This window comes from Manis javanica, chromosome 1, assembly GCF_040802235.1.
Source record: "Manis javanica isolate MJ-LG chromosome 1, MJ_LKY, whole genome shotgun sequence".
NCBI classification, from domain to species: domain Eukaryota; kingdom Metazoa; phylum Chordata; class Mammalia; order Pholidota; family Manidae; genus Manis; species Manis javanica.
In genome coordinates, this window is record NC_133156.1 from 6,960,688 (window position 1) to 6,976,430 (window position 15,743).

The 15,743-nt window shown below is 38.9% G+C and overlaps 1 protein-coding gene across 10 annotated transcripts in view; it reads left to right on the forward strand.

Moving 5' to 3' along the window:
* The first annotated feature begins 15,432 nt into the window (after positions 1-15,432).
* The window catches only part of ZMYM2 (zinc finger MYM-type containing 2), a 123,563-nt gene continuing 123,252 nt past the window's right edge, over positions 15,433-15,743 (forward strand). For all 10 annotated transcript variants that reach the window (XR_005061072.2, XR_005061069.2, XR_005061070.2 and 7 more), the window contains exon 1: positions 15,433-15,593. The gene's annotated coding sequence lies outside the window, so the exon portion shown is untranslated. The remainder of the gene's footprint in view (positions 15,594-15,743) is intronic.

A 15,743-nucleotide genomic window follows, 5' to 3' on the forward strand; every position in this document is an offset into this window, starting at 1 on the left:
TATTCAACATAGCAGTGGATGTCCTAGCCACAGCAATCAGACAAGATGAAGTAAAAGTCATCCAAATTGGTAAGGAAGAAGAAAAGCTCTCACTATTTGCCACATAAATGATATTATATATAGAAAACCCTAAAGACTCCACCATAAACTATTATTACTATTATTACTAATCACCGGATTCAACAAAGTTTCAGTTTATAAAATTAATACACATAAATCTGTTGCATTCCTACATACTAAGAACAAACTAACAGAAAGAGAAATCAGTAAAACAATTCCTTTTACAATTGTATCAAAAAGAATAAATACATAATAATAAACCCAACCAAGGAGGTGAAAAACCTGTACAATGAAAACTATAAGACACTGATGAGAGAAATTAAAGAAGACTCAAATAAGCGGAAATCTATCTCATGCCCATGGATAGGAATAATTAATACTGTCAAAATTGCCATTCTGCCTAAAGCAATTTACAAATTCAGTGCAATCTCTACTAAAATAACAATGGTATTTTTCAATGAACTAAAGCAAATAATCCTAAAATTCACAAGGAACCTCAAAAGACCCCAAATAGCCAAAGAAATCCTGAGAAAGAAGAGCAAAGCTGGGGGTATTAGGCTCCCAGATTTCAAGCTCTACTACAAAGCTACAGTAATCAAAACAATATGTACTGGCACAAGATCAGACCCATAGATCAATGGAACAGAATAGTGAGCCCAGATATAAACCCACACACATATGGTCAAGTATAGCATGGTAAAGAAACCATGAATATAAAATAGGGAAAAGAATGTCTCTTTAATAACTGGTGTTGGGAAATCTGGATAGTGACATGTAAGTCAATGAAAGTGAATTTCTGTCTAACTTCATACACAAAAGTAAACTGGGAATGTATTAAAGACCTAAATATAAGACATGAAGCCATAAAACTCTTAGAGGAAAACATAATCAAATATCTCCTGAACATAATCATGAGTAATTTTTTCTGGGACACATCTCCTCAGGCAAGATAAACAAAATAAAAAATGAATAGGTGGGATTACATCAAAGTAAAACACTTCTGTACAGTGGAGGACTTTTGTACAGTGAAAGCTAACCTGCATTATGGGAGAATATATTCATAAATGATTTTTCTGATTAGGGTTTAGTTTCTAAATATATAACAAACTCACATGCCTCAACACCAAAAAATAAATACCCCAATCAAAAATAGGCAGATGATCTGAACAGACATTTCTCCAAAGAAGAAATACAGATGGCCAATAGGAGCATGAAAAGATGCTCCACGTTGGTAATCGTCAGGGAAATGCAAATCGAAACCACAAGGAGATATCACCTCTTACCTGTCAGAAAAGCCAGGATCCAAAAGACAAGAAATAATAAGTGTTGTTGAGGATGTGGAGAAAAGGAAACTCCTAAGTACTGGTGGGAATGTCAATTGGTGCAGCCTCTGTGGAACACCGTATGGAGGTTCCTCAAAAAAAGAAAAATAGAAATACCATTTGACCCAGTAATTCAATTTTAGGAATTTACCCAAAGAAAATAAAATCCCTGATTTGAAAAGATATATGCACCCCCTATGTTTATTGTTGCATTATTTACAATAGCCAGGATATGGAAGCAACCTAAGTGTCCACTGACTGATGAATGGATAAAGAAGATGTGGTGCATATACACAATGGAATACTATTCAGACATAAAAAGAAAGATATCCTGCCACTTGCAACAACATGGATGGATCTAGAAGATATTATGCATAGTCAAATAAGCCAGGCAGAGAAAATGATAAAAATGTTCAATACAGTTGGAATAGGAGGAAACTACCTCAATATACTAAAGGCCATTTAAGAACAACCCACAGCTAACATCATATACAATGGTGAGAAACTCAAAACTCTTCCTCCTAAGTCAGGAACAAGGCTTATCAACAAATTCAGGAAAATGGTTGGATACAAAATTCCCCATAAAAATTGCATTTCTTTATGCTAACAATAAACAATCCATAAAGAAATTAAGGAACATAATTCCATTTAAATAGCATCAGCCCCCCCCCAACAATACTAAGGAATTAGGAATTAGACAAGGAGATAAGACACTTGTACAATGAAAACTATAAAACATTGCTGGAAGAAATTAAAGAAGCCATAACTGAATGGGAACACATCCCATGTTGATGGATTGGGAGACTTAATATCGTTAAGATGACAATGCCATCTAATGTGACCTACAGATTCATGCAATCCCATGTACTATCAAGTGTTTACAGGGTTCCAAGATCACCTCAGTAATATTTTTTTACTGTGCAAATGACTTCATATTATTAGAATTAAATATTAACAGAAAGAGTTATAAAGGAACTGGTAATAGTAGTTGCCTCTGGGGAGGCTGACTGCAAGGCTGGAGGCTAGTGGTGGGGAAGACTTATCACTCTGAATTTTCTTTCTCTTTTCTCCTTAATCAAAGAAATCACCTCTTCTTCTATGTACATATTTTCAATTTTGAATAAAAACCTTCAAAAACACTTAAGACAAGAATAAAATGTAAGAAAAACTCTCCAAGATTCAATGTTATAAAGAACTATTATAGTATTATATGAAAATAATTAAATTAGAAAAACAGAACATGGACAGCTCTGAAATTAGTTACAAATAATCAACAGTCATTTATTTGTATTGAGAAGAATTAATATATTGTGACCAGCTGCTTTTCCAAGTTCATGGAAAAAGAAAGTAAAAAGCACTTATAAAATGCACAATATTTCACTTATAAATTTTTAGATTGTATTTCTTTTAACCCAACCAATTCAAATTAGGATCAATTTATCCTATTTAGGATGCCTCCAAGCAGCTGTCCCTTTGATAGATAGCCTCTATTTTTTTTGTAAATTTTCTCATCTTTTCTTGATCACAATTTATCAGATTTGCTAAAAGTTTAATATCAGAAAAATTTTTGTTCCTAAATTTTTTTTTTGAGAGGGCATCTCTCATATTTATTGATCAAATGGTTGTTAACAACAATAAAATTCTGTATAGGGGACTCAATGCACAATCATTAATCAACCCCAAGCCTAACTCTCAACAGTCCCCAATCTTCTGAAGCATAATGAACAAGTTCTTACATGGTGAACAAGTTCTTACATAGTGAATAAGTTCTTACATGGTGAACAGTGCAAGGGCAGTCATATCACAGAAACTTTTGGTTTTGATCATGCATCATAATTTGTTCCTAAATTTTAAACTAGGTTTTAAACTTATAAATGACTTTCAATATTGATTTTATAACTGAAATCTTCCATCATTAAATGCAATCTATTTACTTCTCTCATCTCCATTTCTAAGGCTACCAACATCACTTCTTGTCTAGACTAACTCAGCAGCTTCCCAAATTCTATTCCTGCTATTCTCCATCATTCTCTACAAAGTAGAGTTATTTGCTAACATCATATTGTAAAATTTACTTTGGACATGATGTAATGTTTACATTATATTGTATCAATTTTCACTTAAAGTCCTATTTTTGGCTTCTCCATGTACTCAAATAAAATTTGAACTCATGGTGTATAAAGCTCTACCTGAACCTATTCCTGTCTAGTTCTTCACCCTCCTTTGGTGAACTCTTTCCCTGGATCTAGTCCTCTTCACCTTGTTGACCTTTCAAGATAGGGTAAGTTTGATTCTTGCTTTTCCCCTTCTTTATCCATTCATCTACTGATGGACACTGAGGTTGGTTCCATTTCTTGGCTATTGTAAATAGTGCTGCAATAAACATAGGGGTGCATATGTCTTTTTGAATCTGGGATCCTGTATTCTTAGGGTAAAATCCTTGGAGTAGAATTCCTGGGTCAAATGGCATTTCTATTTTGAGTTTTTTGAGGAACCTCCATACTGCTATCCACAAAGGTTGAACTAATTTACATTCCCACCAGCAGTGTAGGGTTCCCCTTTCTCCTCATCCTTACCAGCACTTGTTGTTTGCCTTTTGGATGTTGGCCATCCTAACTGGTGTGAGGTGATATCACATTGTGTTTTTAATTTGCATTTCTCTGATAATTAGGAATGTGGAGTACCTTTTCATGGGCCTGTTGGCCATCTGTATTTCTTCTTTGGAGAAGTGCCTGTTCAGATCCTCTGCCCATTTTTTTAATCAGGTAATTTGCTTTTTAGTTGTTGAGGTGTGTGAGCTCTTTATATATTTTGGATGTCAACCACTTATCAGATATGTCATTTATGAATATATTCTCCTATACTATAGGATGTCTACTGATGGTGTCCTTTGCTGTACATAAGCTTTTAAGTTTTACACAGTCCCACTTGTTGATTTTTGCTTTTGTTTCCATTGCCCAGGGAGATATGTTCATGAAAAAGTTGCTCATGTGCATACTCAAGAGATTTTTGCCTATGTTGTCTCCTAACAGTTTTATGGTTTCATGACTTATGTTCAGGTATTTGATCCATTTTAAGTTTACTTTTGTGTATGGAGTTAGACAATAATCCAGTTTCATTCTCTTGCATGTAGCTGTCCAGTTTTGCCAACACCAGCTGTTGAAGAGGCTGTCATTTCCCCATTGTATATCCATGGCTCCTTTATTGTATATCAACTGACCATATATGCTTGTGTTAATATCTGGACTCTCTAGTCTATTCCATTGTTCTATGGGTCTGTTCTTGCACCAGTACCAAATTGTCTTGATTACTGTGGCTTTATAGTAGAGTTTGAAGTCGGGGAGCATAATCCCCCCAGCTTTATTCTTCCTTCTCAGGATTGCCTAGCCTATTCAGGGTCTTATGTGGTTCCATATGAATTTTAGAACTATTTGTTCTAGTTCATTGAAGAATGCTGTTGGTATTTTGATAGGGATTGCATTAAATCTGTTAATTGCTTTAGGCAGGATGGCCATTTTGACAATATTAATTCTTCCTATTCGAGAGCATGAATTTCCAATTATTAGTGTCCTCTTTAATTTCTCTCATGAGTGACTTGTAGTTTTCAGGGTATAGGTCTTTCACTTCCTTGGTTAGGTTTATTTCTAGGTATTTTATTCTTTTTGATGCAATTGTGGATGGAATTGTTTTCCTGATTTCTCTTTCTGCTAGTTCATCATTAGTGTATAGGAATGCAACAGATTTCTGCATATAATTTTGTATCCTGCAACTTGATGAATTCAGATGTTAGTTCTAGGAGTTTCAGAGTGGATTCTTTAGGTCATTTTATGTGCAATATCCTGTCATCTACAAAAAAACAGTGACAGTTTAACTTCTTCCTTGCCAGTCTGGATTCCTTTTATTTCTTTGTGTCTGATTGCCATGGCCAGGACCTCCAGCACTATGTTGAATAAAAGTGGGGAGAGTGGGCATCCTTGTCTTGTTCCTAATCTTAAACAAAATTTTCAGCTTCTCGCTGTTAAGTATGATGTTTGCTGTGGGTTTTTCATATATGGCCTTTATTATGTTGAGTACTTACTGCCTATACACATTTTGTTGAGAGTTTTTATCACAAATGGATATTGAATTTTGTTGAATGATTTTTCAGCACCTATAGAGATGATCATGTGGTTTTTGTCCTTCTTTCTGTTGATGTGGTGTATGATGTTGATGGACTTTCAAATATTGTATCATCCTTGCCTCCCTGGAATAAATCCTACTTGGTCATGATGTTTGATCCTCTTTATGTATTTTTGAATTCAGTATGCTACTATTTTACTGAGTATTTTTGCATGTATGTTCATCAGGGATATTGGTTTGTAGTTTTCTTTTTTTGTGATTTCTTTGCCTGGTTTTGGTATTAGAGTGATACTGGATTCATAGAATGAGTTTGGAAGTATTCCCTCCTCCTCTATTTTTTGGAAAACTCTAAGGAGAATGGGTATTATGTCTTCTCTAAATGTCTGATAAAATTCAGTGGTGAAGCCATCTGGTCCAGGAGTTTTGTTCTTGGGTAGTTTTGATTACCAGTTCAATTTCGTTGCTGGTAATTGGTCTGTTCAGATTTTCTGTTTCTTCCTGGGTCAGCCTTGGAAGGTTGCATTTTTCTAGGAAGTTGTCCATTTCTTCTAGGTTATCCAGTTTGTTAGCTTATAATATTCCATAGTATTCTCTAATGATTCTTTGTATTTCTGCATGTCCGTAGTGATTTTTCCTTTCTCATTTCTGATTCTGTTTGTGCATAGGTTCTCTTTTTTTTCTTGATTAGTCTGGGTAGGAGTTTACCTATTTTGTTTATTTTCTCAAATAACAAGCTCTTGGTTTCATTAACTTTTTCTCTTGTTTTATTCTTCTAAATTTTATTTATTTCTGTTCTGATCTTTATTATGTCCCTCCTTGTACTGACTTTGGGCCTCATTTATTCTTCTTTTTTCAGTTTCAATAATTGTGAATTTAGACTGTTCATTTGGGTTTGTTCTTCTTTCTTTAAATAGGCCTGGATTGTTATATACTTTCCTCTTAGAACTGCCTTCACTGCGTCCCACAGAATTTGGGGTTTTATGCTGTTGTTGTCTTTTGTCTCCATATATTGCTTGATCTCTGTTTTAATTTGGTCATTGATCATTTGATTATTTAGGAGCATGTTGTTAAGCCTCCATGTGATTGTGAGCCTTTTTGTTTTCTTTGTGCAATTTATTTCTAGTTTCATACCTTTTTGATGTGAGAAGTTGGTTATTAGAATTTCAGTCTTTTTGAATTTACTGAAGGTCTTTTCATGGCCTATTGTATGTGGTCTATTCTGGAAAATGTTCCATGTGCACTTGAGAAGAATGTGTACCCTGCTGCTTTTGGGTGGAATGTTCAATAGATGTCTATTAGGTCGATCTGTTCTGATTTTTTGTTCAGTGTCTCCATCTCTTTACTTATTTTCTGTTTGGTTGATCTGTCATTTGGAGTGAGTAGAGTCTTGAAGTCTCCTAAAATGAATGCATTGCATTTTATTTTTCCCTTTAATTCTGTTAGTGTTTGTTTCAGATATGTAGGTGCTCCTGTGTTGGGTGCATCGATATTTATAATATGGCTGTATCCTCTTCTTGGACTGAACCCTTTATCATTATATAATGTCCTTCTTTGTCTCCTGTTTCTTTCTTTGTTTTGAAGTCTATTTTGTCTGATACTAGTACTGCAACACCTGCTTTTTTCTCCCTATTAGTTGCATGAAATATCTCTTTCTATCCCTTGACTTTTAGTCTGTGTATGTCTTTGGATTTGAAGTGAGTCTCTTGTAGGCAAGATATAGACAGGTCTTTTTTTTTTATCCATTCTCTTGCTCTATGTCTTTTGATTGGTGCATTCAGTCCATTTACATTTAGGGTGATTATCAATAGATATGTACTTTTGACATTGCAGGCTTTGCTTTCATAGTTACCAAAGTTTCAAGGGCAGATTCTTTACCATAACCACTTTTTCCACTATTATAAACACCCTCTGATGATTCTTTTTTCTCTCCCTTCTTTTTCTTCCTCCTTCACTCTTTATATGTTAGGTGTCATATTCTGTACTCTTCATGTATCCCTTGACTGATTTTGTGAGTATCTACTTCCTTTTCTGTGGTTTTATTTTCTCTGGTGAAAGCTATTTAGTCTTTGGTAGGCACACTTCATTAGAGCAGTTCCATTAAAATACACTGTAAAGATGGTTTGTGGAAGGTAAATTCCCTCAACTTTTGCTTATCTGGGAATTGTTTAATCCCGCCTTCAAATTTAAATGATAATCTTGCTGGGCAGAGTATTCTTGGTTTAAGGCCCTTCTGTTTCATTGCATTAAATACATCATGCCACTCCCTTCTGGCCTGTAAGGTTTCTGTTGAGAAGTCTGATGATAGCCTCATGGGTTTTCCTTTGTATGTGATCTTTTTCCTCTCTCTGGCTGCTTTTAATATTCTGTCCTTGTCCTTAATCTTTGCCATTTTTATTATTATATATCTTGGTGTTGTTTTCCTTCGGTCCCTTGTGTTATGCGATCTGTTGACTTCGACCACCTGAGACTCTTTCCTTCCCCAGCTTGGGGAAGTTTTCAGTAATTACTTCTTCAAAGACACTTTCTACCCCTTTTTCTCTCTCTTTGTCTTCTGGTACCCCTATAATGCAAATATTGTTCCTTTTTGGTTGGTCACATAGTTCTCTTAATATTCTTTCATTCCTAGTGATCCCTTTTTCTCTGTGTGCCTCAGCTTCTCTGTATTCTTGTTCTCTAATTTCTTTTCCATTCACTGCCTTCTGTATGTCACCTAATCTGCTTTTACGTTCCTCCATTGTTTGTTTCATTTCAGTAGTCTTCCTCCTGAATTCATCCCTTAGCTCTTGAATATTTTTCTTTGGCACCACTAGCATGCTTATGACTTTTATTTTGTATTATTTTTCAGGAATTTTGGTGATTTCAGTCTCACTGAGCCCTCTTTCTGGTGTTTGAGGGATTTTGGATTGAACAAGGTTCTTCTGCTTTTTTATGGTCCTGTAGCTATAGGAATGGATGCTGGTAAGTGGCAATCAGTGTCAGCTGGGAGGACAAATTCCCTTCCTGCTTGCTGTTCACCATGCCTGTCTCCACTGTGTGTGCTGGTTAATCACATGCAGGGAGCGGCCTTTGGGTTAATCCCCAAAACTGCCACGGACAGGGCAGCCCTTTGGATGGCCTAGGGCACTCACTGGGGTCACAGGTGTGCTGCACAGGTTCTGCCACATTAACAAAGCCCCTTGTAGCTCCCGGCTCCAGTCTCAGCACCCATTTTTCACTGTCTGTGTCGGTCAACTGTGTGCAGGGAGCTGCCTTTGGGTCTGGGCCATTTAGCCTCACACAGGGAGAAGTCTCTGGATCTGGGCTCATTAGCCATGCCCAGGGAGGAACCCTGTACATTAATCTCTGTAGTTGCTGTAGGCTGGGCTGTCCTCCGGATGGTCTGCAGCAATGGTAGGGACAGGCTGTTTGCCCACAGGTGTCTGCAGTAGGAGGGAGTGGCAGGCAGCTTATTATAGTGAGGGGCCTGGGGTTGCATTTCCAACCAGGGGGATAGGGCACCTGAATCTCTTGAAAGTTCCCAGCCTGCTGGGCTGAGTGTGCCAGGACGATTTTGTCCACCTGTTCCTTCTCCCAAACCCTTGCCCCCCTACCAGCCCTCTGCCCCTTGAGAGGTCCCTTAAAGTACCTGCATTTCTTTTGTCCCAGTGCAGCCAGTTGTAGGAACCTGTTCACACTCTTAGTGTCAGACTCTGCCTTTCAGCCCCTCTAATCTCCAGAGCACTATGCAATGTGGGTCTGTGCTCCTGGGGTAGATTTCTAGGGCTGGGGATTTAGCAGTCCTGTGCTTCCACTCCCTCCCCACTCTGATTCTTTTCCTCCTGTCAGTAAGCTGAGGTGGGAGCAGTGCTCAGGTACTGTCCAGTTGTGGCTTTTTACCTTACCCTTTTCCATGAGATGTTGACTTCTCCCAGATATAGACTAGCTGGTGTTCTGTTACTTCTGGTTATTATTTTAGGAGTAGTTGTATTTGCTGTATTTTCAAAATATATGTGGTTTTGGGAGGAGATTTCTGCCACACTACTTATGCCGCCATGTTTTTTGGAAGCACTGTCCCTCTCTGCTTCCACTGGCTCTTTAAAGATGTTGTTGTTCTTATAAGGAAGCTCTATTTCCTTTGCAGCATTCAACTGTAATTATTTTATTCATTTTGTTGATTCCTTCTTTGTTACCTCTTTCTCGTCTAATCTATACTATACATTCCATGAGGATAAGGATTACATCTGTCTGATTTACTAGTCTATCCCTAGCAGTTATCATAGTATCTGGCATAATGTAGACACTCAGTTAATATTTGTTGAATAACTGAACAACAAAGATCTTAATAAAAGTTCCGCACATTGCTAATAACAATGAACTATTTTTGTTACCACAAGTAAGCATTAGTTGATAAAACTTTTCTGTTTTAAGGTTGATGACTCTTTTATTGCAATTTTTTCTTTATTAAATTAAAAAAATGATTAGATCCAACAGTGTTAGTTGGATCTAATGGTAGGAATAAATAGGTAGAGCACAAAGAATTGTTAGGGCAGTGAAACTATTGTGTATGAGACTGTAAATGTGGCTACATGCTTTCACACATTTGTCAAAACCCATAGAACGTACAATACCAAGAGTGAACCCCAAGGCTTTGAGTGATTACAATGTATCAATGTAGATTCATCCATTGTAACAAAGGTAATGTTCTGATGAGGAATGTTGCTAGTAGGGGAGAATGTGCATGTGTGGGAGCAGAGGGTATATGGGAACTCTTATTTTCACTATGAACCTAAAACTACTCTAAAAAAATAAGGTCTGTTGAAAAAGTGTTAACAGTAGTCATCTTTGGGTGCAAGGGTTATTGGTCATTTTTTTTCCTCAGCAGTTTTCAGGGTTTCCAAGTTTTTGTTTTGCTTTTGTCACTGTGTATTTATTACCTACGTAAGTAGGAAAAAAATGTAAAAATATAAGTATGCTAAATTCAAAACTGTTAGACCTGCTTAATTTTAGGTTTTAATCCCTCACCTAGTATAGAAACTCAAAAAATGAGTCGATAATGTAAGGAAACCATAAATGGGCAAAAATTAACCTTAAATCATTATTTTCAGCTAATGATTTTATGAGATCATTGGATTTAATTGCTGGAAAGGATTTCCATAATAATCTAATATTATTTTGTCTTTTAAAATTTGCTTGTATTTTCCAACGAGTATTCTTAAGCTTAGAAGGCGCTTGTGTAGGCAGTACTGCCTGGGAGATAAAATGGGGAACACGATGGGCCCCTGTCCTCCAGCATGAACCACATAGGCATGAGTGAAGAGCAATCTTTGTTAAGAATATAATGGTAAACATATTATATTATTTTTAAAAAGCCACAGGAACTGAGGGGAAGGGAATGCTCATAATAAGCTTGAAAGGTGAGAAAGGGTTGACTAGATGAATTGAGATCAAAGGGTGAGAAAACTAAGTTCAGAGAAGGGGATTTTCTCTCAAAGGCATATTATATGCTATTCTTTCATTTTATTGAAGGGGAAACAGTCTTTTTTAGGTCTAGGGTCACACACTACCAAGATGATAAATGGTGGCATCGGTATCAACTTCAGCTCTGCATTCTCTTCCGATATCATCACATTGCTTCTCAAGAGACATTGTTAACCAGTTGCATTACAGTTTCGTAAAGTGTTAAGATATATTGTTGTAAAGGAATAAGTGTTTCATATATTTAGGTTTATACATGATTTGTTCTCTCTAGAACAGTGTTTTTCAAATTACAGTTTTAAGCCATGAAATCAATTTGTTAGGCTGGAAACACTGTTTACTTAAAAAAAAATACAACAGTATAGATTAAATTCAAGTAGACTAGAATAGAAAGTATTAAAATCCTTCAAAGATTGTGAAGGAAAGGATTCTTCTATGAAACTTTTGTTTCAGTTATATAGTTATGTATAACAGGTGTGTTTGTACTAGGTCTCTATGCATATCCTAGTGGTTGTCCTGGTCAAAAAAGTTTGTGAGCAACAGGTCTGGAAAGTCCTATTTTTTTTTGCTGTGCTTTAAATAATTTAAGATGATATGCTTAAGAATTACATTCTAAGAATTAGGAGAAGACTTTCCTGGAGAGGCAGCATGATGAGGTGGTTAAGAGTACGTACTTTGGAGCCAAGAATCCTAAGGCAATGAGTCCCTCCCCACCACAGCTAGCTATGTAATCCTGGATAAATTCCCTAACCTTTCTTTGCCTTAGTTTCTTCATCTGTAAAAGCGGGACAGTAATACTAACTACTTCATAGAGTTGTTAAGAGGATAATGAGTTATTTTTCACAATGAACAGGGTTCAATTCCTGTGCACTGTAAGTACTATTCTAGCAGTTTGTTACATAAAATTGTATGACTGACTCATTTTATCAGGACTTTGCTCTTTGTGTACAATGGTAAAATAACATCTTTAAGATTTTTGATTGCTGTAATATATCAAACATCACTCAGTATAATTAATAAAATTAATAAAATCAAACATGCTTAAAGTAACAATTTTTATTTAAAATTATTTTTAATTCTATTAGAAGCACTGAACCAAGGGTACAGTTTTTATGTGGCAATCAGCTATGTTGAGTTTCTTTCAGTTTTTGTTCCTTCTCCCATAGAAAATTTTCATCAGTGCTTCAATGGTTAAAATATTGCTTTTAATTTTCCTTTTCAATGGCAAAAGGCAAAATGCTAGTCTACAGTAGCTCTCCAATCCCCAGCCCCAAGCAATTATTTTATCTGACCTCGTAATCTCCTAGTTTCCATAGTCAGATGAGATAGATTATAAATCTTTCTGAGAAAAAAAATAGACCTTGATTTGAAGTACATTTCTTCCAAGATTTGACCTGTTTATCATGATGATGATGATGATCATATTTTTTTGGTTATGCACTAGCACAGTAGTGATGGGAGAGATATTAATGTTTCTCTTCCTAAAAGATATAAAGAATTTTTCCAATATACCACTAAATCAATTATAACAACAACTAACATTTTTTGAGGACTTACCAAGTGTGATGTGCAAGTTTTATATAGTGTGTTCATTGATTCCTCCAAAAACTCTGAGAGTAGTCAAAACTAAAGCTTAGAAAGTTAACACATGCCTATAATCACCCAGCAAGTTGTGGGTAAAGCCAGAATTAAAAAGGGTAGTCTGCCTCCTAAACTGTGCTCAGAATAACTGTTTTTTTGCTCAAGTTTTCAGGTTGCCTTCCTACAATGCTTAGCGTGCTTTTGTGTTTAGTACAGAATAATTACATACACACATTTTTAGTAACAGCTTTTTATTGAGTTTTAATTCCAAACCATACAACCACTTAAAGCGAACAGTGGCACTTAGCATATTCAGTTGTCCAACGATCACTACAATCATTTTAGAATATTTTCTTTGCATCAGAAAGAAACACTACATACTTTAGCTATCAATTTTCACCTCCCCAGGTGTAGGTATCTATTAATCTACTTTCTGTATCTAGAATTTAGTCTGGATAGTTCACATAAATGGAATCATACAATGTGTGGTCTTCTGTGTCTGGCTTATTTCACTTCGCATGTATCAAGGTTCATCCATTTCGTAGCATGTATCAGGACTTCATTCCTTCTTATGACTGAATAATATTCCACTGTATGGACATATATCACTTTTGTTTATGCACTCATCAGTTAATGAACATTTGGGTTGTTTCTACGTTTGGAAATTATGAATAATGCTGTTATTAATATTCAAATATTTATTTTTAAAAGTACTTTCATATAAAATTAATGTTTTTTTGAAATTATGACACAAAAAGTTTTTTTCAAGTTCTATACACTCAACTAAAATTCTCTCGGATATTATGCAGACGACTCCTTAAACATTTTCATGACAAATGGATCTGAGTGAAGGAATACAAAATATGAATAATATATAGTACTGTAATTCATCTTCTTAAGCAATTATAAAAAACACGGATAATGCCAGGGAATAGCAGTATAGAGAGTCTTCAAATTGAACAGCATGTGATATGAAAGACTTTGTTTGGAAGTCTCTCTACTCAAGCTTTCTAACTATAAACTTAATGAGCAGAAGTTATTGGAATGGTACATAGTAACAGAAAAGGGTTGGTTTAAGTTTTCACAGAATTATTATAATCTTGTGTATTTGGTAATACAAAACGTTTCTGTTGTAAAGATACTGAAATCAAGAATGTCAGTGCAAAACAATGCTGTGTAATGTAGTTTTACAAGTATATCATATTGAAAAATTAAATTTATGATCATGAAATAAAATGCTGAAAAATAAAAGTGATTACTATTTTGAGAAACTTGGTTGAAATACATGTTGGATGTTCTTCAATTTAAATAAGAAGAGTATATTTGTTGCATTTAGCTCTAAAAGAAGGATTCATAGATTTTATAAAATTCATAATGAATTTATCTCAATTTCTACTTGATCATAATCTCAATGGCGTCTATCAGAAGAAATTTAAAGACATTATTGAGACCTTCATGAATTAACTTCATTAAAAACTCCATGTTCATCATCGTCGTGTTCAACTTTAGATCTTAACATCATACGTCTGTTTATTAATAAGCAGTGGTGTTAGATAACAAAGTGAGAAGTCTAATGCATTCATCCATTTATTTCTCCACCACCGTCCGTCGTAATCCCACTAACCACCGCTAGGGTGAGACGAAAGCGGTCTGGCGTTCACCTTTACATGGAATCTTGGAAATCGCACAGCACCATGACGTGCCCCGAAGACGTAGGTGTAGACGAGAAACAAAAGAGAAGCCCCAGCGTCGATGTGGCAGCAGTCTGCACCTTCGCTCCGCTGCCTGCGGCTAGGCCGGTCACGGTCAGGCGCAGCGATGGAGCAGACTGGTTGGAGCCTCCATCAGCCGTTGAGGGCCAGGACATGGTGGAAGGCAGTGGAGGGGCTGGGTAGAGGCTGGGGGAGGGCAAGCGAAAGAGGCCGCGGAGGAGGAAGCCCAAGCGCCGAGGGACACACCGAGGGGACGCTCCTGCCCTTCCAACAGGCGGGGGCCCAGCTCCAGGGGCGCCCGCAGCTTCCTCCATCTTGGTTGATGGAGGCAGGGAGCGGCGACTGGGTCTCCCCACCGTCGCGCCTGTCCCCCAAGGCCCCGCGGGTGCAGACGCTGGCATCAGGGGCTGTCCCCTCGGTCGAATGGCGGAGCCCAGTTGGGGCTTCCCGGGGACAAGTTTCCCAGCCCCACGAGGTTTGGTTTTGAATTGGTCCCAAGTTCCCACAGCGGTCCCTACAAAATGGAGGACGTCGTCTCCTCCTGCAGCCATGACGGGAGGTGGGGGGACGACTCCCCACGGGGGTGAAGCGAGGCTGGAAGTGCGTCCGCTCCCCTCAGCGAACTCGGGAATCCACTTCGCCCGCTGCCCCGAACTCCCACTTTGCCCGGCTCCAGCCCCTGCCCGGGCCTGCCCCTCACGGGGGGCTTCAAGGAACTGGACAGGGAGAGCGCTGGGGACATCGAGGCCGCGTCTCTCCTCGGGCAGGGTCGTCTGGAGCGGCTGCAGCGGCCTAGGCGCCCAGGCCCGAGCGAGGGCAGGCGGTCCCGGCCTCAGCCTCTCGGGCTGCGCGGGCACCAGACAGCCCCCAGACCCCAGGGACCGAGCCCACGGCCGGTGCAGCGGGCAGCGACACCCGGGCTGCCTGACCCTGACGGACCCGGGGTGGGGGTAGGGTGGGAGGCGGGGGGGTAGAGGAGGGGAGGGACGCGGCTGAGAGCCGAGGGCTGGCGGAGCGGGGAGTGGAATGGCAGCGCTGGGGGTGTGGCCTGAGCCTGATGGACGGCCTTCCGAGCCACCCCCTCGAGGGTGGGGTTCCTGAAGGAAGGCAGAGGCATCCAATGGACGTGCCCGAGGTGCCTCGGCCCGCCCTCCCCAGCCACCAGTGAGGGTGCGGCGGGCGGGGCCTCGCTGGGCTCAGCCTCGCCGCTGCCGCCGCCTCCTCCGCCTCCTGCTCCTCACCAGCGCTAAAGCCGGGACTGGACCGATCCGAGTTGTGCGTGTTGCGAAGAGGGGTGGGCCGGGGGAGGCGGGGGTTCGTTGCACGGCGCCGCAACCAGAACCGGGTGAGGTTTGTCCCCGCTGTCTTTCTAGTCCAGGTCTGCGGGTAGTGGGGGTGGCTGGGAGCAGCGCAGCCTCCGGAGGAGGGAGGAGGCAGAGGCGGAGGCGACTGGGGAGGCGGAGATGGCTGAGGGCAGCCTCCGGGGCCTCCCACC